The following is a 24825-nucleotide window of genomic DNA, read 5'->3' as shown; positions in this document are numbered from 1 at the left end:
ATATTTTCTTTTAAATATCAGATAATATAAATTGGAAACCAGAACTATACTGTATCAGTAATTTCTTTTACTTGTTATTTAATACATATGTAGGCAAAAAAGGGAAAGCGGTTGGGAGGGACTGGACAGATGATGGGGACTTTTAAACATCTGTTACATTTCCAGAATTCCATTCCTGGTAAGACTTTGAAATGTCACAGCTGCTGCCCTTTTGCTTGTATGATTATTTCTCCAGCTGTGTGGAAATGCTGTAAAACCATTTTGTGACCTGTCACAGAAAATATTTTGACTCAACAATCAATAACATAGAAGTTCCTACTAAATGGTATTAGCTAACTCTGTGTCAGAGTGGATAAAAAACATATTGTTGGTTCTTAATCATTGTATTTGGAGCTGATGTGTTTAGAATGTATTTTCTCAGAAAAGTTGCATTCCTTACTCTTTTAAGAGCTTACAGCTTGGTTCTTTGTATCTCCTCTACACACACACTTAAGTCCAAGTTAAGGAAAGGGTTAAAAGGCAATTAAGGGAGAGACTTTATCCCTCACTGGAGACTGATTTCTGACTCTCGACTATGTGCCGGGATAAACCCCCTGCAAATCAGAAAGAATTTTTTTGCGCAATAGACTTTAGAAGTGGCTACCCAAGTACCCGAGAAAATGAAAATGGATGAGGGGGAAAAGTTATCTGAAAGAGCTGTGAGGCTGGAAAACTCTGGGAAAGCACTACAGGGAAGGTATTCCAATTGCTTTATAAACACTTCCCCTGATGGTTCTGGGTACTGTTGCAAAACGTCTCAGTTATCAAACCCCGCAGAGACACAATTCTGCCATTTCTCAGACAGGGCTGACTGACTGCTGGCCACCTGACAAACTGGGGAGATGCTCCACAAAAGTAAGTGTCACTGAGCTGCCAAGTAAAGCCAGTGATCTGCAGAAGGCTGAGGGATAGAGGGATGGAGGCTCACCAACCTCACAGTAAAGAATTTCTCCCTAATATCTGATCTAAGCCTTTGTAGATACTCTCTCTCCATCCTTTCTTGTGAGCTCCCTTCAGGTACTAAAAGATCTGTTAGGTTCCCCTGAAACTTTCTCTTCTCCAGGCTGAATAAACCAAATTCTCTCAGCCTTTCCTCACAGGAGAGGTGCTCCATCCCTCTGATCCTCTTGGTGGCCTCCTTTAGACTTGCTCCAACAGGTCCATGTTTTTTCTGTGCTGGGGACCCCAGAGCTGGATGCAGTGTTCCAGGTGGGGTCTCACCAGAGGGAAGCAGAGGGGCAGAATCCCCTCCCTTGCCCTGCTGCCCACAATGCTTTGGATGCAGCCCAGGAGACATTTGGCTTTCTGGGCTGTGAGTGCCCATGGCTGGGTCATGTCCTCTCACCCACCAGCACCCCCGAGTCCTTCTCTCCAGGGCTGTTCTCCATCTGCTCATTCCCAGCCTGCACTGATACAAGGGGTTGCTCACATCCAAGTGTTTTCTACCATCTTGTGATACTGACCCTTGAGATCAGACTGTGACCTCTAAATGTTACTTCAGTCAGTCTTCAGGAGAGATCAAGAGGGAATCCTGTCACACGTGCAAGTACAAGAACTATGTTACGTACCCAGCTAAGTGTACATAGCTGGCTAACAACATTAAATACCTGTCAGAGTTCATGATCCTAACTTACATCAAATTTCAGACTATGTCTGAAAGTGGGAAAGGCTAAAATGAACACAGGGGTGGGAGGTTTTTCTGGTTGGGTTTTTGGTTTGTTTTTTTTTTCTTGAAAGGACACAAGGCAAAACTACTGCTGGTAACAACTGCCCACAGATTTCCCAGCCTGTCATTACAAAGATGTTGAGGAGGAGATTCAAAATTTGTCAAAGAACTGATTTTCAGATAGATGCTTTCCCACCTCACTGAAGAATGTCTTTAAGAAAAATCATTCAACCCTATCAGCAAACTGATGTTTTCTGGCTTTTTTTTTCCCCCCACAAAAAAATTGTTCCCAAGGGTCAGTTCTTTAGACTCCTTCCAGTAATACTTGCACATGTAATAAAATCCCAAGACAACAAGATTCTAGACTGATTAGACACATGCTATGATTCCATTTGATGAATTTCTTAGAAAAACATTGCATTTTCTGTAATTTGTTTCATAATCTGACACATAAGGCCAAATATTTAGTCAAATTCGTGGAAGAATTATGTTAAGTGGGGTTTTAAAACATATTAGTGGGTGGAAAAGAAAGGTATTGCCGCCATTTTCAGAGGTCTATTTGTCTGAAGTATTGCTGAGCTTCACAGTTACTCTTCAGGCCCTGTGTGGAGCAATGGTTTGGGAAAATAAAAGGGTATCAGACTCTGGGCCCATGTTGCACTTGTTCAGTCTTTCAGATTTTCACCCAAAACACCTGACAGAGCTACATTTTCACAGGAACTCATGCGGGAAACTGTTCCAGATTGCAAGGCAAGATGTATTCTATTACCATCTCTATGGCAGTTGTCTGGTGTCAAGTGGGCAATTCTCCTTATCTCTCTCCCTGAGTGATCATAATCACCCCTCCCTCTGGGGAGACACTTGCTGATAAGAGGCCGTTGAATGTCACGGCATGACTGATAAGAACTATAGATCCCATTGTTAGATGCTCCGCCCAGAGGGAGGAGCCAAGCATTGCTACCCAGATATAATCTAGGGACTCTGACACACCAGCACGGCATCTCCACTGGATTTCCCAGAGGAACAGCAGCTGCTTCTCCTTCCATGGATCTGCAGAGGAAGAATACACCCTTTCTCTACAGGACCCCCTGCTCTAACAGAACCACACCTGACACTCCAGGAGGACTGAGGCCACTTTTCAAACTGGACTGCTACCAACACTCTGACCAACAGGGTGTCAGGTTGAGTTCTGACTCTGGCAGTGTTGTTCTAGTGTATTCCATTGTTTTATTTTATCCTTTTATTTTTCTTCCTTATGAAAGAACTGTTATTTCCTGCTCCCATATTTTTTTTTAACTGAGATCCCCTTAATTTAAAATTCATAGCAATTCGGAGGGGTGGGGAGGGTTTGCATTCTCCATTTCAGGGGAGGCTCCAGCCTTCTTTAGCAGGCACCTGTCTTTCCAAACCAAGACAGAATCATAAAAAGAAGGGTTATCAGAGACCAGCAAGGGAAAATCATAATCTGAGAAATAAGGATTTAGTGGTACAAGTGGGATAAAAACCTGAATGCATTTCCTTCTGTCAAACCTCCTATGATAATATATAGTGATATAAATCAGGATGTAGATTCAAGTACGGATGATAATTTGTCTGTCTTTCTTCAATATCCTGCTGGCAAATGTGGTTTATCAAGGGATAAACCTTGATGTGACTGAGTGACTTCCCCATTTTCTAGAACTCTTTCAGTATTGGAAGTTGATACTGTGAAAAAAAGTTTCAAAGGGAGCAACAGCTGGAGCTTCCCAGGAAATAGACATGCCAGAGAGGAGACGTTTGACAAGCTGTCTTGTGCCTACACACTTTGTACTTGTCACAGAGAACAAGGTGCTATGCCAGAGAAGAGCAAGATGGTTTAAGAGAGAACAATTCAGTTACCTAAACATAGCTGTGACAGCCTCAAATGACACAGGCCCTATAATAGATTTCAAGACAGACAACTGAAAGCCTTAGGGAATACACTAAGCATTGGAAGGTCTCTGGACACCGATGTTTACGTGAGTGGATCCCACCCTGACAACCAAATGAAGCAGCAGAAGGGCTCTGGTGAGCAGGGAGATGTCTAAGGTGGAAGGACAAGGCCTCAAGAAGACAGTCAGAGTATACCCACAACATTCTCTTCCAGAAAACCTATGGGATTAAACAGCTTATTCTAGGAAAGACAAGATAAGAGGAAAGAAGATGAAAAGGGGGAGAAAAAGGAAGAATTTTGTTCAGAATATGGACAGTCTAACAAGGAGCAAAAACAGGCACTAGAGAAACTTGTTCTGGAAAGGGGATATGGAGAGTGAGGAGCAGAGGGAGGTAGAACTAATTTGGAGGAACATGTACAATCCACCAAGTTCAAAATACATGAAGTAATTGACCCTGTCTCATGGAAGTAGTTTCCAGTATTTTTTCAGCAGTTTTCCTTGAGGAAGACCAACCACTAATTTCTGCAGCCATGTGGAGGATGATCTCTTTAAACTTTGCCCAGTTTTTCCATAAACCTTCAGAAACACTCAGGTTTTCTTTGTCACCTCTATACCACAGCTAACATGTTCCCAGACAATGAAATTAAAAATACGTGAACCTGACAGTTTATAGGATAAAGGAAGAAACCATACAAGAGAGAAAAAATTACAGGGTTTTGATTTTTTCCTCTAAACAATCCAGTGGGCAAAATTCTCTCGGGAGTTCTCTCTCTGAAGTAAGGACAATTACAATGCTGTAATTAAGGCAGAAATATTACTAGTTAACTCTAATTGCATTTTGATTTCTACTATTTTTATGGTTCTTTTTTTTTTTTTTTTTTTTTTTTTTGAAAGCTATTACTCACTGGAATGAGCCTGAACAGCTGTGAGGCTTTCTTGGTGATATGGGTTAGGAAATACTATCATTTGAACTGATTAAGTGTGCACGTTCCACTTGTCTTTATCTCATTAAATTGTAATACACAATGCACTGTGCACACTGGAAAACACACAGATCACACACACAGGAGACAATCACTTGAGAGCTGGAGACACCAGGCTTTCCTGGAGGCCACCTGGGATTAATTCCCACATAGCACAGCACATATCAGTTTAATAGACCTCATAAAACTCATAAAACTGGGATTAAGATTTCAGCCCTATATTAAGGCACATGACAAATTTTCAGCTGTTATGAAAATTAGAGAGAGAGAGTGAAGGAAATTTTTTAAAAGAAAATGGGGGACACAATTTACATAACAAAAATCCCCTTATCTAGGTAATATAGTCTTTTGCCCAGTGGCAGCAGCCTACCTGAAAGGGGTGCATCAGGATGTAATTTTCTTCCCCCAAAATAGAGATAAAAACCTGCCTAGTAAAAGATCACCAGAAATCCAGGATGTGTTGCACCTCCAAGACAGAATGTTTTGCTGATGGTTATTTCAATTCTTTATGACAAAATGGTTTGCAGTGCAGTTTAAATTTAAACAGAAGCAGGGAGATGTTGCCTTTCACAGATCTTTCTTCTAGGATGTTGCTCCTACCTCTCGACCACACAGCATGACAGAATACCTGTGTGCCATCTTTGTGTTTCCTACCCTTCTTTTTACCCTCTGTTGTGGACTACTGCAGCTCTTAGATCTATTCTTGGTAAATGCAATGACTCAGAATAATGTATATTTCCTACATGAATAACAAAAAGACAAACTCCTGTTACCCTCCCTTACGACACTTGATGCTTGGTTTGCTGAAGTTAGAGGGACTAGTCAAATATTAACTATCTTCAGAGCCTTTGCAAATACCAAGGCTGTTTTGCCTAAGGTCAGAAATTATGCAAAAACATTTTCTCAATGGAAAAATGCTTCAAAATCCCAGGCGAGTGCCACATATATGTGTGTATGTATATATATATATATATATATATATATATATATATATATATATGGATTTCAGGTTATTCTGCAGTGAGCTGCACTGAAAATCTCAAAGCCCCGTTTAGTAATGCCCTGCCTGCCTCTCTGAGCCTGGGTCAGTTGCCATGGCATCTGCACAGCTCTTTAAAAAGAACCCTAAGTGAAGGTAAGCTACATCTGAACCAGCTCAATGCCTGACCTAACAAAAATACGGTTGCCTAAAAATGGGCACTCCTAGTAGATTTTACCTGAAGCAGACTAGTTTAATCCAGACAAGAACACTACTAAGGCAAGACAGTGCATGCAACAGTTATGAGCAATAAAATAACTAATTTTGCCACTGCACTTCTCAAAGAATTAAAAGGTGTCATAACACCAGTTGTCAGAGAAGACAAAATAATACACCAATGCACAGACAAGCACCAAATGCCCCGGGTAAAGGACTTGGCAATGTTTCCAAAAATACATGAATGAGAAACATAGGTTTGCTATGAAGGAAGGGGGTGACAGAGACTGTGCTCACACAAGTAGTGCTGATATGGCACATTGACCTCCAGGGAAGTGATGGAGAGATGTCTGTTTGGGAGAGGACCATGCTCTACTCCAAAGGGACATCTGGGTTCATTTTTCAGCATGTGTGGAATCTCATTCAATGCCCAGGCTTATTATAGATTTCGTGACGGAAGGAAAAACAGCATGAGAAACAGAGGCCAACAATTTTGTTTCTCAAGTCTCTGATCAGCCCCTGTCAAACTCCTTTTCCTGCCAATAAAAGCAAAAGAGTGTAGTGCTTGAGTGTGTAATAGTGGGAGTCATAATTCATAAGCATTCAGAGAAATCCCTCTTAAAATTTTAGTAAATACTAATGATTTTGAACATCACATTTCATTCAAAATACAGGGAATCTTCTATTTTTAGCACAGCAAACAATCTCTTCCTAAAGCAGTCACCATTAAACCCTTTTTACAGTATGTGAAAGAGAAGGGAAGTTTTGCCTGGTAAATTTTAATTTTTTTATAGTATCATGAATGAAGGGTTTTGTTTTTAGTTTTTTGGGGTTTTTTTGTTCTCTGTGAACAAATACCTGTTTCTTCAGTCACTGATAATTGACAAAATAATAAAAAGTGTACATGTTACATGTTTAAATGAGAGTAGTAGGGAGTGTCTTGGGTCATTTGCCCATGCTCCAGACTCCAGTTTTAAAAAGCAGGGACTAGGCATGTCCTGCTGCTAATTCTGCTTTCCTAACCACTTGAGTCTGGAGAGCTAGAGGTGAATGACTGCATCTGATAAGTAACTTTCTTTTGCTCCCCAATTTGTTGAAACCTCAGAAAATTCTCCTAGCCTTGCATGTGGGGCTGAAGTGGGAAAAGTCTCAGATGAAATCTAACAGCGCCCTAATCCAGGACAAAACCACACTCACCTTGTGAACCAAACGCTGCCATGGCCAAGCCTCCTGCACGCCTGCTAATGGAAAAAGCACACATGCAGATGCATGCAGGTTCCTTTGGAACATTCTGCCCACTGGAAGAGAAAAAATCTGCCTTTCACATGAAGTCATTTTGCCAGTGTTTTTGAATAGTATTTTCCGCATGTTTTTTCTATGAGATCAGCAGTCATGCCCTACTGTTCCACATTATCAACCTTTTTTTTTTTCCACCCTGTGTTTTACATTAGCAAATCAGCCAGCTCTGAGATCATATTACGTAAGTTTCTTGTTTTCTTTTTTTTTCAATTTCTGTGTTTCTCTAATTAATAGGAAGTGGCTCTCCTTTAAGGCCTACAGATGACAAATGGCTTCCTTTCCTCATTTGCGCACAGCTCAGCTGCGAGCCCATTGTTCCTTGAGCTGCTCTTTCCCAGTGCTGCCAGCCCCAGGGCTGTTGTGTTTCACGGAGCGCGAACCACTCCAGGAGCAGGACAACAGTGTCATGGATACATTTGTCCCTCACCAGCCACAGGCCCTTGTGGCAAAATACAAACGAGCGCACAATAAACTCTGACCTGTAATTTTAGCCTTTCCCTAAGGGGGATTCATCTCACTTGACACTGACCTACTGAAAGGCAGCTGTCTGAGCTATTGGGTTACTGATGCTTCCTCTGTAATCACTGGGGAGGAGCACTCAACCCATCTGAGGTGGATGAGGATTTTCAGGAGGTGCCTACTTGCCGCTGGCTACAGAGCATATTGAGGCAGCCACTAAATTAAACATCTACTTTCCAGATGACTGAAGTGATATGAATTCCATTGTACATGGTTTCCCACACCAGTTGAAGCCTGCTCTGAAGGAGAAATGTCTTTATCCTTCAAAGACAGACAACACTACCTCCATTTTCTATTTTGAAGTTGTTGTATTTTTTTTTTTCTTTCTCTCTCATTAATGGAACTGGTAAATAATTTGCAACAAATCATGTACTTCAATGAAATTAAAATTTTGAAAATAAACAGTGAACACCTCCCAGTTTTCTTCCAAGGCATATGCTTTTCAAAATTTAGTGACTGCATCTTTTATAGACAGCTGGGTATGAATATTCAATAAATTAAAATTCTAAGGTTGAGGGTTAGTCTGATTTGGATTAATTCACCACAGAATATTTCTCCTGTTCTGTGACAGAATACAACTAGAGGTTATTTGCAATAACTAATTTGACTCTACTTGGTACTGGTTTAAAAAGCATGGCAGTGGTCTGCTGCAATGACTCAGTTGCATGGCATTAATTCTGAGCTGAGATGGAATTATTTAAGATGCTGAAATATGATGGAAATTATCTTGTCTAAAAATTAAGCTTTATGAGTTGAAAATATATTTTCTGCAGATGAACCCTAATAAGCATTTAAAATTCATAGTTTCTAGGAATACTATTAGTGAATTTATTTGCTGCAATATTCCTGAAAAAAATTATGTAGAGCAGAATGATGTATTGGAAATACAGTCACTACTTTTGTTCAGCAAGTTAGAAGCTGAGCATTGGCACAGAACTAACAACAGGTTAGAAAAATAAAAAGGAAAGGTTGAATTGCTATTCCCATTATATTTCTGCTCAAACAAAAGGTTGAAAATTGTTTGGTTGTCTCCAGTCTAAAAGATGTTATGAGGGAATGGTCATTTCAAATATAGCCATTCTCACTTGCATATTGAAATCTGAAGATAATCTCAGATTTTTATTTGGCAAACAAACCCTTGAGTTCTGCCAGTTATTTTTAAAACAGGCCTGGAGTAGTTAGAACTGGGTGGTGTCACAGAACAGAACACATACACAATAGGTGTCAAAGTGAGATGTCAATTGACAAAGCTCAGGAGACACCACCCTGCAAGAAAACAGCCTGTGTTACATCCATGGTCTTTGAGTTTCTCCACTGAGAATCCTTCCCCAAGAGTCCTGGCAACAGCATCCTTCCAAAGAATCTGCAATTTTTTTTGCCTTCCTAGCGTTGTCCTCATGTCTTGCTAGAAGGTGAGTTGCTTTCCAACAGGCAATTCTAATGTGCTACTTGTTTCTTGTTCTTCTATAGTTAAATTTTGTTATTCCATATTCCTCTCCTGCATGGGCTGGGATTTCCTAAACTGTCTTCTGTGCAATGGAACAAACTAATCAGCCAGCTAAACTCCTCTATCCCCTTTATTAATTGGTCACAAAATCCAAAGAGTAGAGCATTGGACACATTTCAATTACTGAGGTGAGTAAAGGAAATGGGATGTGTCAGAACTGATACTCTGGTCTCTGGCAGCTAAATGCTGTAGCAGCACACCCTGCTGAGAGTTACTAGATGGAGGATCTGCTCCACAGAGGTGTGCTGGTAAGCTGATTTAGCAGCTGTGCCTAGATACAGGTCCAAACAAACAAGGATCTGAAAGCTGGCTCCAAATCAACAGCCTGGTAACCATTCAGCTAGTCTTAGAAAACATTTTGTTCCAAGGCTTTAAGTGCTTTCTATTTTCTGCAGGAAAATCTCCACTGAATTACTGCTATGTACCTTTCACCCAACAGAGGAAAATATGTGATTTCTTTGCATTCTGAAAAGTTGATTTAATACAGAATCCTAGTTGGCAATTTGGCATTGGTACAGACAAACTCTCAAAAATTTCAGAAGTGATTGTTCAAAGAGGGTGACAGGCATTACAATGCTTTTCAAAAAAAAAAAAACAAAAACCACACTGATAACTCAGCACATTCTTCTGTGTTTTATTTGTCAGGTTCTCTAGAAGCATTTTGCAACCACACTCACAGAAATTCCATTTGGTTGCAAGACCTTTGCCCACACTAGAGAAAGCTATGCCAGCATTGGAGTAAAATTACAGCCAGAACTGTAAGGGAAGTAAAACACCCAGGAACATTCCTCTTTCAAAACCTACTGGTGAGAATGACGGGCAATGTCCCCTGAGTTTTGGAAAAGCTCTGAAAAATTCTGCTTCTTTTTCCAAAGCTCTATTTCCAAGAGCCTGTTTGACTGATGCAGATCTCTGAGATCACATAGGTTTAAATATTTTCCTTTAAAAAGTGACAGCCATACTGCATCTTCCCCTACAGGAGCATTTCCTAGCTAAGAGTAACAATTATCAGCAAACTCCAGAAATTAAAGGCAAGTTGTTTGAAAATATATGCCCAGTCACAATTGTTAGGAAACTAAAATTTCCTTATTCTTGTGAACAGGCATGTCTATCAGTCTGACAATCAGTTAGATGCAACAGATCCAACTTCTGGTTGAGGAATCCAGAGATTTGTAGGATCTGTAAAGTAAATCTGAGGTTTTTAGGTCACTAGACTACACCTACTTTGGTAATGACTAAAAAGTGTTATCATCACTGCAAGTGGTGTTGTGTTCATGTTGGTGTCTGTGGTGGTTTATCCAACTTAAATGGACTAAGTTTTTGTTTTTTTTGCCTTGTTTTTTTTTTTTTTTTTTTTGGTTAGAAAATGGTGACGGTCTTGTTCAACTATCTGGAGAAGGCAGACAGCTCCAACATAAAAGAGTGAAGTCAAAAAAGAAACATGATCATAGATCAGAATGGAAAAGCCCAATCATCAGGTGCATACACAATCTGCGTCAGGACAAATGAATATTCTCTAGGCTTGTGAGTCTAGTATCCTTTACAACATTAGAAAAAGTCAACAAAAAGGAAAAAGAGGCTGGGAAAATTTATATCCTTACTATTGTAAGCCATGCACAACACCTGGAAATGCTTAGGATTCCAATAACATCTCAGAATATAGCATTTTTTAATTTTTTTTACAAGCCATACTAGTATTATTCACTCTATTTTTTATCTGAGCAACGTAGACTGGCAAGGACTATAAACATTTCTGGAAATAGTCACTCAAATTTTGCTTCACCCAGACTTAGAGCACTGGTATTTATTTTCTTGGATTACTCTCTTCCCCTAGGGTCAGAGCCAACATCAGAGTAAATGTCACCCCCTGAGAATATTTAATGATTGATAATTAGGTTATTCTAAAAAACAAGAGAAAAGGAAACTTAGCTACTCTCACTGTAATTCCTCAGTATTACTCTAGTATCAATGTGTATCACTGAGAAGTAGTTTTGTAAGTCAGACATCAAAACGAGGATAGAGTAGCTGATTCCCCTGGATCCATTTCACATTTTCTTTGTTTCATTATTAAAACAGTTATTACACAAAGTAATGGAGAACAATTTATTAAGAACATACTAGGAAGAAGATACTGCAGGCTGTCCCCTACAATATAGTACTTAACTCTCTTGCTGGGCTGGGCTTCCTTGAAGTAATCCCTTGTGCTTTGTTTTGGACAGTTTTTATCATAAATTCTGCCAAAAACTTCTATTTGCTGCAATGCTTATCATGCCACAGTGCAATAAGAGCAGGGCTGCTCAGATCTATCATGTCACCATGCAGTGTTTTGTGGTGTCCTCGTGCTCTCCTGCTCATCCACCCTCTACCTCTAGACAAGGAGGTGTCTGATGCCAGGCTGCCTGTGTTTGTGTTGTGTTTGCACAGGGCCTGATCCCACAGAGTCCCTGTCTGCAAGCATATACCTAAGCTTTCTCACTTACATAAGATACAATATAAAAAAAAAATTCCCTTTTCCTTACACATAAAAGACAATGAAAAATAATGGAAGTAGTCACATATAAAATATTAATAAGAGGAGAGCGTTGAAGTTAGTTTTGAAGACAGGAGGAGCCACAACTCACTGGAGACGCCAAGCCCCTAGAGAAGAGCCTGCTGCTAGCTCAGGCCAAGGTGAATTTTGGGTGGGAAAGAGGACAGGCTCAGTGAAACAGGAAGGTTGACAGTTACAGAGGACAAAGAAGGGTCCTTGCCAGTCTACATATTTTGTAGCCAGGCCAGCTGGATTTGATGCAGACTGCTCCAAACCTGAAAATTCTGTGCCAAACAATTTCAATAGGGAAATGAAGATTTTTACAAAGTGAAACAGAAAAAAGTTACTGCCCACTCTGCTTCTCTTCCTGCAGATTTTAGCACACAGTATTGTCATTTGCACCTTACAAAGTACTGCAGGTTTCTGTCCCTGTGGCAGCTTGCAGAGTTAGAATGAGAAAGGTGAAGGTGTTGTTAGCTCACTGTACAGCTAGTGGGGTGTGTGAGCATGGGGAAGAGTAAGGGGGTGGGTACAGAGGAGTGTGTCACATGCCCAGCATCAGCTGAAGTGAAATAACTGGCAGCATGGATGCTGACACAGTTGTCTCAGTGGTGGAAGGTTCTCAAGTGATGGGAGTAAGTCACATCTGAAATTTTTCATTATGCTGTATACATATCCAGGAAAATACAGGTGTTTTGGTTTGACCCAATTTTTTCTTTTTTTTTTTTCCTTTACAACCAAGGACTAGAATTGGATTTTAGATTAAAGCACTTACATTGGAAAACAGTTTTGTGCTATGGAGGCTGTATCAAGGCTGCATGAGTGCAAGTCACCTGTAGCTGCAGCTCTGGTATTAGACTACTAAGAACTTGTTTAATAACCAAACATGCTGTGACCATGTCTTTGAACAGGACTTATTTCAGTACAGCATTAAAGGTTAAATTTCAAACCAGCATATCCCTCAGTTAATGTTTCCTTTAGCCTTTGATGTCTGTTTACTCCTCCCCATACCTGTTTCTATTTTAGGTCAGAGGGCATTTGTGTGTAGGTAAGAGTACACATATCTAAGAGACTATTTCTACAGGGATGGTATAGAAGGTAATTTTAGGTCCAGAACACATACTGAGAAGTGGACAGGCTGCCAGAAGGATTAGAAAACCAGTCGTGTGTTTTTCAAATCCAAAGGACAGGTTTCAATTAAGCAAAGCTAGGTTTGACTTCAACAGAAATCAATGCTAGGTAGAAAAGGCTTCTCTGATCCCTCTCCTGCCCCACCCAAACTTCCCATTTTCTGCTTTTGGCCAGCTATGAGATGAACATTTGCTCTGAACTTGCACAAACCCTTGCAGCATGATGGTCTATGGAAAGCAGTTCCAAGGAGAAAGGTTTCTGTCAAGCTGGACAGACTGGATTGGTGCAAGAGGCATGTCAGAGGCTGGCCCATTGCCAGGAAGATAACCCACCAGTCGATATTCTGGAAGTCACTTGCATTAAACAGGCAGGAAGATGCTGTGTATTTTGCCATTGTATAAGTTCTGACTCGGTGCCAAAATAAGCTCCCGAAATGGATGTACAGCGCAGCATCTAAAGCACTGCACTGTCCCAACTGTGGTATAAGGAAAACACTTCTTTCCCTGTTGCTATGTACTTTGGCAGACCTCCCATCCAAAGAATTGTGCTCAAAGTACTCTGGAAACACCTGCCAGGAGACTACTTGGGAATGTTGTTTAAACAAGCCTACCTGCCAACTTTCCAGCACTGTTGACTTTGCAGTACCAAAAACGCGTCCTATTTTAAAACAGGCTTGATGGATAACAGGAACTGGGCCATAAGGATGAAGCACAGAATGTGCTTAAAATCTGCTTGCAGTTTCTGAAGCTGCTCAAAGGGTGTAACTGTCTAATGTACAGACATTTCAATATGCAGCAGTATACACGGTTGGACTCCTGACAGGAACACGTACGTAATCATGGTATGTGTTGATGCTGTCTGAGGAGAGGAAGGATATGTTTTTCCTACAGTAATTTACTCTAAAAGGGCTTCCACATAATTGTTTTCTGATAAGATGTCTTTTTAAGTGTGTGTACAATATTTTTAGAGGAGCTATAAAAATTTTCAGGGCAAAAGCTTTAGTGTACAGTGTTTGTTCTCAGGGGAGGTCATGCAGAAGCAGAGGTAAAGAGAGTAGCCTCTTGCCAGATTTGTCTACTGAAGGGAAGAGGAGGTGCAGACAGAGAGAAAAAAAGTCCTTTTTCACACACACACAGACTTCAGCCCACAAACACACTGGCACGGCCTGAGTTACCAGGTAGGGATGAAAATACCATCTGCTTCATTAATATTGGTCAGTGCAAGACATATTGACAGAACTTCTAATAGAGGAAACTGAATTTCCTTCCATCCCCACTATGCACATACTTCTATTTCCCCATACAGTATGTTTATTTTCTGATGTAGGTAGCTCAGGGTCCATTTAGTTAAACTCCCTCTGGTCTCTTTGAGGATTTCAGAGATCTGTTCACATCTTTGTTCTTGGCCCACTCCTAACACGTTCTTGTGATGGAGAACTTGAATCCCATAGCAACTTCCTGTATGTGAAGGTCTGTGAGGTTCTTCTACCCCCCTTTCACTACTTCTAGTATTAGCCTTAGTCCATAAATTTAATCTCTTCAGGGAACTTCAGCAAACATGGAAAATGGCTCTCTAAAGGATCATCTTAGGCACAAGGAGGAGGCTCAGCTTCTCTGACTCAATCATCCACACCATGCAAGTTCAGTCCTGCAATAATTCAAGAAGGGCTGCATCAGAGTTTTTGCTGATCCATGGATGTGTCAAAATGCTTACATCTAAAGTTGCAACTAACCCCCAAGAATGTGCAGCAAATCAATGAACGTCCATCAACATGGCAAACAGCGAGTTCTTTCAAGCTCTCTCAAAAATTTCCCACTGTTAACCCACAGCAGTGAGGAATACATCTGCCACTTATAATGCAGTATTTTGTGAACTTTAGAACTGTTCTAACCAGCTAAAATCAAGGAGCTGTCTGAACTGCTCTTTATGTCCAGATAAAAAGAAACTGTCTGCTGTGCCAGCAGAAGTATATAACTCTATCCTGAAATATTTACAGCCTTATTGGGCTGCATTTTTCTCTGTCTGAAGCCAAAGAAGTATTTCCAAAAGACTACTGACTTTGTAGGAACATTTATATCCAGTTTCTCTTGAATATCAATGGAAATATTCTCGTTGACTTCAGTAGGAGCTGGATCAATGATCATATCACTGAAATCATAATTCATTAGACAAAAGGCTCACAAAATTTAGCTGCAGCTACTCTGTCACTTATCAGTGGATAAAAATTTTGCTGACCTTTCCACTGCAAAGGCACCTGCTCTGTCAGAACAGTCCCAGCTGTTATTCAACAGTTTAGAAAGCATTCACAAATATTATTACCCAAGTTTTCATCATGTAAAGTGCTCTGGCTCTATGACTCCCTCTTAACCTGTGGAAAAGGCAGAGGTATCCCTAATGACTAGAGGGGGCTGAGTACTGCACAACCAGCTCCACGGAAAACTCTGAAATGCACAGCTCTGAGCTTGGCTTGAGGACCCTTAGCATTTGTTTTTGCAAGCTTCCATCTCTCATGTGCATTTTACAGTCAAGGAGACAGTTTATATCCTCAAGCCAGTAGCAGACACATAAAAATGTAAAACCCTCCTATATCCTTAATCAACAACTGAAATCCATAGATGTGTGGCAAGGACAAGTAAAGCCAGTGCACATGCTTTAGTTATCTTTTTTATTTTCTGTAGTGAGATTAACTTGGCTTTATATGTATTTTCCCTTTTCTAGTCTGCTGTGATTCCCTTCATTGCCATCATAATCTGATAGCTCAGAACATCTTTGCCTACAGTGTTTTTTATTTGTTTGTTTGTTTATTTTTCTACAAGAATGCTACAGCATTTGCTTTGTTTTCTGGTTTCCACTACATCAGAAATAATTTTCTTCTTTTCAAAAATATAGAAACCAAAACCAAAATTTTGTCTGTTAAAAGTATTTTTAGGAGGAATAGTGCTCTAAGGTGTTTATTTTTAAAAGCCTTATGGTATTTAAAAATGTTGAGTGCACAGAAAATGAATGCAGCTCTTTGATATTCCTGCAAGGTTCAGATCTCCAACTTCATGGGAGGAAATTTTGTTTTAGTTATTATGAGCTCTTTTATCCATTGTCTAATTCTTGCTTCCTGTATTTTAGGTACAGGAGACTGAAGAATTAAGCTGATTAAAATCAGAAAAATGTTATTTTAAAAAGCTAAACATAATTTCTGAGGTGAACTGTCCTATACATAACATTCTTGAACATGAGAATTTTTCAGCACTCTGAAACCGAGATACTTTCTATTACACCGTATTGTGCTTGCATACTCTGAAAGATGCTTGAGATACTTGGCTCAGGTTTATCTTCTGTGTGTAATGAAGCCTATAAAGCAACATGATAACAGATACTAAATTACAGCAGCAGATATGAGTGAGAGGTGGAGGTTATATTCAGGGCTGTTTATGATGTCATATTGTGTTTATCAAGAACTCAGTTATTATATTTCCCATATTAAATTTTGCTTTTAGAAATCTCTTTTCTATGTCTGAACCTACAGACTGCCATTCATATGCAAGCCCTTTCTCTAAACTGAGGGTCTTTTATTTTCCCCAGAGAAACAAAAATTTGCAAGCAGTTGACAATTTAGTCAGGAAAACTTTAATCCTTCACATAGAAGCACACTGAATTTTTGGAGTGAAGTCTTGAAGACACAGGAGCTTGGGGACTAAGGACTTCTAACTAAAAAGCCTCTCTAATCTTACGACAAGTTTGGGGGGATCAGATTAAGAACTATGAAAAGTTCCTTCATTTTATTTTGGGGTTGACAGTTTTGCTTCATCAGAAATGCTTCAATTTTCCTTCTGTCTACTTTCTTTCTCTAATTTTAGTAGTTGAGATGGAGCTACAAACACTCAGTCATTTCATTCAAGCAGCAACTAGACCCTCATTGCTTTCAGAATTGACTGTATTTGCCTTTAGCCACAAAACCTAGGTCTTAAATGCTGGCTGTGCTTGGCAACTTTAAAACCTTAATAATAGGAAAAAAGATTCAGCTAGGAATTACAGAGCAAGTTGCTGGAACTTCACCAAAAATAGTGTCTGATGTGTGTGTGTGCTGGGCAACTGTTACTGCAAGAGACTGTAGAGTTCTTTGTGGAAAATGGCTCAGAGAAGGGTTGCTAGTGAGAACTGATAACTCTGTGACAACTTTCTCAGCGTGGCAAAAAGCAAAGAGTATGGAGAGTAGCATGAGGTGTTGCTGATACACAGGAATTCCTAACCCTAACATGAAAATTTGTTGGAGTTGCTCCAAGGTATGCTATTGTTCAATGCTTGATGTTGACCCTACAACATATGATTTTTGAAGGATGGGAAAAATCTGCTCTGGATTTCATGTCTCCATAGCAAAGAAGTAAAGTGGTTATAAGAACCATCTACCTTGGTCTTATGAAATCTGAGGACTTCTGAATATTGTATGCAATTTTGGCTGGACAACTTGAGCCAATTCCAGCTCCCTCAGTAGTAAAAAATAAAAAAGAGCAGCAGAAAAGAACCTGCTAGTATTCTAGTATTCCCTAGAAATAACAATAATGAAAAAGTGGTATGCAATGATGTGGTGGTATGCAAAAAGGAATGGTCTGGCCATAGAAATACAGTGATAAACAGCAGGGAATGATGTATACCAGCAAAAGTAATTTTCTTCTACACTATTACCAACCTCTTGTTTTTCTACTGAGGCCAAGAAGCAATGGAGCAGCAGCAGGCCCAAATCAAAGCAGACATGTGAGAAACCTTCTGGGGCAAGAGCAATATCCCCAACCAGCCAGATCAGATGAGAGGACCACACATATTAAGGGACCAGCTCTCCCTGCCCCTCCATGTACTGTGCTTCTCCCCATCCCCTGCCTGTGCTTCTGGTTGTAATCATGGCAGGGTGGCTGTGGTGTCACTAAATGGCAGGAGAAAAGAGAGGAGAGGCAGAGAGGAGAGTAAACATGCCCCAGTACCAGCAGCAGGGGCTCTGTGGGTCCAGGACTCCCTAGGAAGCATCCAGATGGGGCAACCCCATCTCTCTGATTTTAACATGTAGCCCAGGTGACATTTTGGTGACTCTTTATTTGTCTGATAGTGTTAAAGCCTTTTGCTGGAGTCACAACACCTTGTTCTTCTACTGAAAAGTGCTAATCAGGTTATTTTCCAGCAACTAACTCCAACAGCATTGACAATCACCTTTTAACTTATGGCCACTACCCTGCTTTCTTAAAGTTCATTTTATGTATTAACTGCTATTTTTTAAGTGGTCTCTGTTCCATTTTGATACAAGTGCAGATGCAAAATGTAACAGTTCTATTAAATCACAGGTTTTATATCTCGAACAGTTTTGCTATTCACTACACTCTGACAGGTAATGTTATCACAGTTTGCTGGACAAGATACAAGTCTTGAAACAATTCTGCCCTTTTTTTTTTAATGAAGATACTAATGAATGTTGAAAATGTCTCAAGTTAATTGGTTCCTCTCAGAGGGACTGGAATGGGAAAAGGAAATGACAAGGGAAATAGGTATAAAAATAAACTATTCTTGTGCTCTAAATTTCCTGATCCCCTGGAGTTTTTCATAAGCTGAAGTAAAGGAAAGACCTCACAGCTGGTGCGTTTTTGCATTTTAGATGCATATGAATAGGAATATTTATGCTTTAAAATACCAACATAATTTTAAACCACCATTTTCTAATTGCAGCTGATATATGCTTCAAGTGTTTCTTGGCAGCTTCATTTGGAAAAGACACAGGAACCTCAAAAAGTGTAGGATTTCATTAGGAAAAAAAAAAGCAGCACAGGCTGCTGTATATATTGAGGAGCTTGCCAAGCCTGTGAGAAATCAGAGGAACAGATAGGCCAGCCTCCTTCTTCCAAGCTCCATCTCTATGAATTAAACTCAGGAACGTGTTCTGCCTGGGAGAGAAGAAAGTCTTATGTGCCTAGGTAAAAGAGAACAGTATGTGCTTAGGCTAAGCCAATTGCCCAAACTCATTTTCCATAAACAAGGCTCTGCTACGGAGACATAACTGTGTTTAATCCTGTCTGGATGACTTCATGTGCTAAGCACTCCAGAGCTTGCCATAGACCATGTGATTCACCCAGCTCCATTCACTCCAGAAAGTGGCTCTCTCTTGGACTCTGAAGCAGCAAAAAAAGGTCATTTATCAGAGCAGTAGAATTAACACTGGGTCATGAATATCCTAAAAGGTTGTGTTGATTTTGCAATTGAAACCTCCACAAAGGTCATCTTTCCTTCAGGACAAATCTTTCCAAACTGTTGCATTTCATTGATTTTTATCCTTTTCCCGTTGTTTTTAAATAATCTCAACCCACTTCCAACATGGATTCACAGCAATTCCAGCTACTGGAGAGCAGTAAGTGTGAACATTAAAGGACTCCATGTTTTGATTTTTTAATCCATGTTATATTTTAGGATATTATATAACTGCTTAATTAACCTTTATGCATTTCTGTTTTTTTCTCCCACACTACATAGGGAAGAAAAAACATGATATCTATGAAAGGTGGGTTGGAACCAGATGTTCTCCAAAGTCCTTTCCAACTCAACCAGAAAAAGCTGGATTTTGTGTCCGTTTATGCCTTATGACGTAACTGTCTTTGAACTAACTCAAGCATGCAGACAACTGAGGAGGAAGGGCTGACTCAAAGACAGAGCAGGTTTTGACCCTGCAGGTGAGGCTTTCAGATCTGCCAGTGAACGTGAGGTGCCACAAAGGTTTCTCAGGCTGAAATTCTCTCCACCATACCCTCGAGCTAGAAATGCAGGCCAGGGAGCAACAATCCCTGGAGCCTAATAAAAAGATCCTGGCTTGTAATGTGGGAAATGCCTCCATGATGAATAGCACTTTGCTGCACTGAACAATCTGTTCTTAAAACATAAAATGGATGTGCTGATTGTGAAGTGGGGATCTGTTTTGTTTGTGCATAACTAAGTTGCATTTGCCTACATGATACGAATAGGGACTGGGCAAACTGCTGGAACTCTTCAAGAGCTGGCTGCAGCACTGATCAGTGGGCAGGGGCTATTAGTGTGGAAATCTGATCCAGAAATCTGATCTGGATCATAATAGACCTGGACCCTGGAAAAATCTACAAAGCCTGAATTTGTCATATGCAAAGAGGGCCCGGATCTGGAGCAGAACAAGGCAGGTCAGAAATATCCATCACGGCGCTGCACCAACTACTGCTTTAGATGACTTGACTGCATTTTTTTAATATATCATTCATTCATGTTCACAGTTTACATAAAGGGGCCTAAAGTATGTTCCTTGTTATTCCTATGCCATTGTCAGACTCTTCTAAGAGATCAGGACAACCAAACTGATGCCATGCCTCAAAAAAAAAAAACAAAAAAACCCAAACAAAACAGGGATGTGGAAAACCAGGGATCTCTTTCTAGTGGGAGATACTGAAACCTAGACTGAAACAATGTTATTCTTATACTTGGACGGCAAGTTCCTGGAACTGAAAAACATTTTCCAATTCAGATTTTATCATAAATGACAAATTATCCTTAGAAATTTAAATTTTACCAAAAAGAAAAAAAAATGGTGGAAGATTGCAAACCACCTTGCAAGAGCAGAACTGAGTGTGTGGATTTGGAGGACAAATTTCTCAAGAAGGGATGAGGATGGTAAGTAAATACAGGCATTGACAACTAAAAATAGTTCAACAGAAACAAGGCACAGCATGTAAAGTACTTTGCAAAATACCAAGATATGGTCAGCTAGTGCTAAGTAAATCCTATAATGTATATTCATGTTGGATCTTCAGGGGGATGCAAGGCAATTTTTTAAAGAGGTGTGCTGTAGCTTACTCAAGATTTTTGCTGTTTGTCCTGTTGGCTTAGAATTAATATGACTTTCAGAATGGTTTTAAGCTTTTCGTGAGCCCAAATATTGTAAGCCCTCTTGGCTTTTGTTTGTTTGTTTATTGCTGCTCAGTTGAACTGACCTAAATTCTGGGACAGTGTTTCTTGCAAAGAGATCAGTATCTCATTTCTCCTTTTGTGGACTTGGCTTTATTGTTGTTATTGCTCAGTTGAACTGACCTAAATTCTGGGACAGTGTTTCTTGCAAAGAGATCAGTATCTCATTTCTCCTTTTGTGGACTTGGCTTTTATTACTTTTGCTAATCTCAACGAGATTGCCTGTAAATGATTCCCATCAGGGCTGGTTTTCTCATTTTCTGCTTTTGTTTCTAATGTGTTTTACTGGCTGTCTTCCTCTTAGGAACAATCCCTGCAAGCCAGGCCAAAGAGTTTCTTCAAAAGGCACTTATTTAAATGCCTCTAAAAATTGAAAGGAAGATGACAAAATATCCAAACTTGAAACTGATGTACTCCACACAGGAAGAAGTAAAGGGAATGAGAGATGGGGATTCCTGAGGAACTAAGCAGCAGCACCACCACAGGGTCCTACCCAGTCTCACAGCACACCAGCCCTGCTGCTTTTATGCAGGTTGGCAGGCAAGAAAACACTTTGTTACTCAGCTGCCCCCTCCGTGTCACAGTGGCTAAATTTATTTTTAGATTTTACAATGCAGACATCAGTACCTTTAGACAGGATAAAGCACCACACTCCCTAGCACAGCAGAATTACATACATATATGCAGACACTTCTTTTGATGACAAATGCTGTCACCAAAATTATAAGAAGAAGCTGCAGTTTGGAAAGAAAAGTATACTCCCTACTAAAATGTGAATTAGGTACCAAATCTATCTCCTGTCATGATTCAGAAGAGTCCCACACCAACAAGTGTCAAAGGCTGAGTGTACTCTGTGCAGAAAGATACTTTTTAATTAGGTTTTTCAGGGGAAAAAAAAGCAATAAAATCTGTTTGCCTTTTTCACACCTCAAAAAATGAAATCTCTTAAAAAAAATTAATAACAGATGGAAAACTGAAAGACCAGATTTTTGAAGCTAATAAAAATACTTATGATTCCCAGTTAACCCTGCTCTGCAGTAGCAAGAAATATCAGACTTGCCTGGGCTGTTTGAAACTCCCAAGTGAAAATGGTACAAACAAAATTTGGGCTACAACCAAGTTGTTATCACACAAAGGGTATTAGGAAGAGAGGAAAGAGAAATAATTTTTTTTTTTAATTAAAATGAAGCGTTAAAGTGCATGAGCCAATTCCACTGCTTGCTGAGACTGAGACACTGTATACTCACTGAATACTGAGAATCTCTGGTTATGAGAAACTGTTCTTCAGAACAACCTGATTGGAGCTGCTGCATGACCTTAAAGGATTGCAAGAAAAAACTCTAACAGTTTGTCCCCTGGTTAGCATTTCCAAATATGTTTTCCAAAACCTAAATTTTAAGAGCATTGTCTGTTCTATAGATAGGTATTTTTTCTCCTATCCAGCTTCTCTTACTGCTTGAAGAAGCAAAAGGAAGCAAAAGTCACTCTTTAGGCTAATGACATGTGTTAAGGATAAAGAGGGAAAGAGAAACACTTATATCTTGATTAAAATCCATCTGTCACTGGGGTTGTTTCTGTGCAACTCTTGTGAGTCAACCATAAATCAGCCCAGTTAAAATATCATGCTGTACATATCATTCCTTTCTACTCCCATGACATTTTGACTTTCAAAAGAATAATGTCAGCCCCTGTTATCTAGGTTTGCTTGGTAATGTCTTGTTTTCTTTTTGGTTTGTGTGTCTCTCACTTTCCCAGTGAGTGTCTTGCTGATGAAAATTCTTGTACTTTTGCCTTTTCCCTTAATGTTTCCTGTAAATGTCTTATTTTAATGACAGTTGATGTTGCAAAATAAATGAGAAAATGATAAACCATAAACACCACATTTCAGTTAAAACCATGTTTCTGAGAAGAGATGGACCATTTCAAATGAAAAGTGGAACTGTCCCAGTCCTACAGCTACAGTGGATACTGAGAAGACACAGAGATTTTAGCAATTGCTGGGATGAGATGTGGGTCCTAGGCATTTTCCTAGAAAACCAGAATGGACAGCTTTGTAGGTTTGGACACACACATCCCCACCCCCTAAACCTTTGCTTCATCTAAAACTAATCTGGATTGCCCACAGCATGGGGCTTTTATCAAAAGGACTGAGCAGAGACAGGGTGGGGATCCTGTTATGGCAGGGTGTGTTTCTCTGTAGTTGTAAAGACTCATCCCTCCATTGTATTTACAGGAAAAGAAAAATCAATCTCATGAGAATGTCCTCATCTTATCCCAGTTTCTGTACACACAGATAAGAATGAAATCCAGACTCCCCACCTCCCCTGGGCTTCATCCTATTGACTGTAAACCTCTAGATCTGCCATGTACTCTAACGCTGAGATATTACTTGTAAATTGGTAACAGAATTCTCAAGGATGTGAAATATTTATAGAACCATGGATAAATGTGGATCAAAGTATTATCTCAGATTTTAAAACAGTCAACAGTGTTAGGTAATAATAGAAATTTTTTTAGCTCGTAGACACTATTGAAGGACGATAAGTTAATAGACAAATCAAATCCCTACAGTAAATTTTAGTCTAAATCTGAGTAATCCTTATTAGAAAATGGAAAGCCATATCATCTTCAAAGCTACTCCACTTGCTCAGCTTTGTCACTGGGTTTATGCCCAGATCTTTTTGTTCCAGAGCTTTTCTGGCTTCTAGATGCAGCTGAAGAGTCTTGAGAACTTCATGGCAGAGAGGAGAAAGCAAGGAGCATATCCTGAGAGTGAGTTGCAAGAGTATTAAAACTGCAGTCCAGGTTCATCCTCTCATTGAGATGCCTAATGAATAAACTGGATGTTTAAGAGCTCTGGTGGAGTGAAGCATTTCCCCAGCCCAATCTCCCCAGTGAAATGTTTCCATTTTTTACTGCTAAAAAAATAAATAACAGTAACAGGCTTATCCCAGTTTGTTAGTGGGCTATACCTCCAAAGGGCCTTACTCCAGCTCCACCAGACTTCTTTCTCCTCAAGGGTCACCCCAGATGACCCAATGGGAGGAATCCCATTCTCTGTGTCAGCCAGGGCAAGGAGGACCAGAGGACAGCTCTGCCAGTGACGGGATTTTCTGCTGTGCCCCCTCAGCACAAGCTGGGCTGAAGGGTTGGCACACACCAAGCCACCTGTGCAGCTCAGCAGCCACACAAATTGGCTGTGTCCCTGCAGAGCGCTACTTAGATTTGAAAAGGCAGCTTGATTTCTGCACCTCATGTGGCTTGCCCCACTGGAAACCTGTCACAAGGGTACAAATTGCACAGGCTTATGAAGAAACAGGAGCCAGAAAAATATGGGAAGACTACAATGATTCTTACTAAGAATACAGTAGTCCTGGACTATCATACAGCCATTGCAGTACAGGATTAACAGGACTCCTGGATGACAAATTTTCCTGCCTTTAGGCTTGTTATTTTTGGATGCTAAAAATTGTTTTAATAAAAAAAAAAGGTTTTAGATGTTTTTAGCTTATCCTTAATAGTCTATCCTTAAAAATTTATTAGCGATATATATTTTTTTTAACAGTCAGGGAATCCAAAGAGAGTGATACAGAGTGATTTTTCTTAAAATGGTGGAAGAATCAAGGGGAAATATCTGATATGAAATATGTAATGGTAGGGGTATCATCAAGGCTATGGAATAACACAGGTATGACCATTTTGGACAGGATATTTTGGGGAATAAAAAAGTTGCGTAACAATTTTCCTAATAATTTTTTTAAAAATTAAAATTATGCGTTTTTCATATGGTCCCTCTTTTCCAAAATGAGTGATGTTTATCAAAATATGCTTTCCCAATGCTTTTCTTGAAAAAGGGTTTTGCAATCACCCAGAGAACAGTTCCAGTCAAGAACAGGGTTTCATTCTTACAGTTGGTTCTGTGGTGTAATTTCCATGGTAAGTACAACCATTAACAGCGTGGTTATGGGATATGGCAGACACACTTTCACACTGCTTCATAAAGCAGCATTCCTTACCAGAATTTGACTACCCAGACTATTAGAGATTAAGGCAAGACAAGGGAGAAGCAACCAGGTAACTGCTGTAGAGA

The sequence above is a fragment of the Serinus canaria genome, chromosome 2 (genome assembly GCF_022539315.1).
Source record: "Serinus canaria isolate serCan28SL12 chromosome 2, serCan2020, whole genome shotgun sequence".
NCBI classification, from domain to species: Eukaryota; Metazoa; Chordata; class Aves; order Passeriformes; family Fringillidae; genus Serinus; species Serinus canaria.
Note: the sequence above shows the minus strand (reverse complement) of the source record.